Below are 2,842 nucleotides of genomic sequence, written 5' to 3' on the forward strand. Positions count from 1 at the left end.
CAAGTAAATTTGGCCTTCTGAATGTCTTATTTTTTTAAGGTCAACAATCTCAAATTATTTGATTAGTGATACTTTTACTAGCTTCAAAATCCAAAATGATTCCATAGAACAGATGATTCCTAGCTGGGTCCCCATCCAATTCCATTCCCACCTTCTAGGTAACAACGTTCTTAGTTTCTTGGGCATATGTCCAGTATTTCTTTATGCATGCACAAGCAAATACAAATACTATTGTTTTCCTTTCTCATAGAAATGTAGCACACTATTTTGTTATACACTTCCCTTCCTGCTACCACTACCACATTAAGAAAACCTTGAAGATTTTCCGTATCAAAAAGAAGTTCCTCATTTTATTTTTCTTGTGAACAAAATAGTATGCCACTGCGGGTGGGCATGTTCCATATCTTATTTACTGCCACGTGCATGCTCATTTGTGGCTGACTCTTTATGACCCCATGGACTGTAGCCTCCCAGCCTCCTCTATCCACTGGATTTCCCAGGAAAGAATATGGGAGTGGGTTGCTATTTCCTTCTCCAGGGGATCTTCCCAATCCACACCTCTTGAGTCTACTGCATTGGCAGGTGGATTCTTTAACCTCTGAGCCACATGGGAAGCCCTTATTTACTTGTGTCCTACTGTCAACACTTAGGTTATTTCCAATGGTTTTCTGTCAAAACCACTGCATTGAATGATCACATTCTTAGGTCCTACTCGTGCAAGTATAACTGGAGGGTAAGTTTCCAGAAGTGGGAAGTACATTTGATTGACTCCATATAAGCTGAATCACTTAGTATTCTCACCAGTAATATGAGGTCAAAAAGGATTTTTAAACATCAGTGTTTTTTGTTTCAATTTAAATTGAATATTAATATTAGAAATTAAATTAATATTAAAAACATGTATCTTCTTAAGAAACAACAGGCTATTTTTGTTTACAAAACACTTCCATACATTTCATGTGACCCTTACAATGGTGGTGAGAGTGGTTTCTATTTTTTTAAAAAATTGTAAATAGATTAATGCAATGCTATTAATGCAACACTATTTTATGCATGCATGCAAAAAATTTAAGTGTCTTCAATCACGTTGCATTTTAAGAGGAACAGGTTTGGGGAGTTCTTGAATGACATCACGTTTGGCTATTTGCAAAGGAGGCAGGCAAATATTGCCCCCTTTTAATTTTGAAGTAGTGTGGGAAATAGGACTGAGACAGAGAGGGAGAAGAGGCAAGTGATCAGGACATGCTTCAAGAACAAAGGAAGGATTTAGGTAGATGGAAGGAAAACTAAGAGAAAACAAGCTGTTTTGCTCCAGCGTCCACAGCAAACGTGTAAGGAGACAACCATGCTGGTGGCCTGCTGCAGCATGAGACAGCCACGACAGAATAAAAATGGCAAGATGATGCTAAGCGAGAGAGAGAGTCTGAGTTACCACTCCCAGCTACATCACCATTATGATCTGAAATGGACCTTCGTGTGAATTTTCACCAAATGAATACACTGCATACAGTTTTCAAAACTCAAATGTTTCTTAGGGTAGATTGGATTATTTTTCAGAAATATTTTCTCTTTCCTCTTCACCTGCAGCCCCTTGACTTTGGGCTTGTCCTTGCTTTGGCTAATGGAATGGTAACAGACATGACCTGATCAAAACCTTGTAAAGCAGTAATGTGATTATGAGGCTTGCTTGCTTGTACTTTTGTCTTGTCATAAGGAAGACCTTTTCCCCGGGGAACAGAAAGCAGTACCCGGGTTTTGTTACACAGCCCACTAATACTGCCTGCAAAGACTCATGAAAAAACAGCTTCCTGACTCCATTCTTCATATCCCTCAGCCCTGCTCTCCAGCCCTCCTCTCTTCAACTGTTTAAATGATTTCTTCTGGTGATTATTTTAAAACAATATACTAATACTGTTATTTCTCACATGTTGGTTTTAGACATTGTATATTGACTTCCTGGCAGGTATGAACATAATTTTCATTTCACAGATGCTGAGGTTGAGGTCCAGAGGGATGAAATGACTATATAAAGTCCTGCAGAGTCTTGGTCAAATTCAGATGTTCTGATGTCAGATTTCACACTCTACTCACCATAGAGTCTATCAATATTACTTATTTATAAGTCAGCAACTTGACACCCTTCAACCTTACAGTTCATACTTATTTCTCATTACACATTTACAAAACAAAGCCAAAAATTAAACCATTTCCCCTAAAAACCTCACTCTAGTATGAGAAATGAAGACATCCCCTAGTTCAGTCCCTTGTTTCCAGGTAAAACAATGCCATCCTATCCACTACATTTTTCAACTTTGACAAGTCTTTAGGCCTTGGGGCAAGTAGAAACTAAAACACTCTCCCTGTTTCCAAAGAGCTTAAAATTGTCAGTTTCTTGCAGCTGTTGCAACATGTATTTAAGAGATACTGATCTGCTTTGTGGAGCTCACAACCCAACAATCAAGAAATGGTGTTGATAATGTGAGTGAAGGACAGTAGGATGTGCCACTTTCAAATATGCCATTTCAAGATATCAATTATTTTCAGTTAAAGGGACATGAAAAACAATAGGTGCAAGAAAAGCACACTCCCATTTTCCTTTTTGCCCAAGGCAGATGCTACTCTTCTGTAGTAAGTGCCTTCCCTACACCAAAAAGAAAGAAACATTCTTAATACCAGACAGGGAGTTGAGTCTACCAATTTGCACAGAGATTCTTAAAATAATTGCTATCTTCCTCTGATTTTCTTTTACTTTCCCACAATTCCCACTTTCAGCTCAATCCAGTGTATACGCACTTAGGTTTTTGGCCTCTTCTTTGAGTCCTCAATTCCTCAGGAAGTCTCC

This window comes from Capra hircus, chromosome 16 (assembly GCF_001704415.2).
Source record: "Capra hircus breed San Clemente chromosome 16, ASM170441v1, whole genome shotgun sequence".
Taxonomy (NCBI): domain Eukaryota; kingdom Metazoa; phylum Chordata; class Mammalia; order Artiodactyla; family Bovidae; genus Capra; species Capra hircus.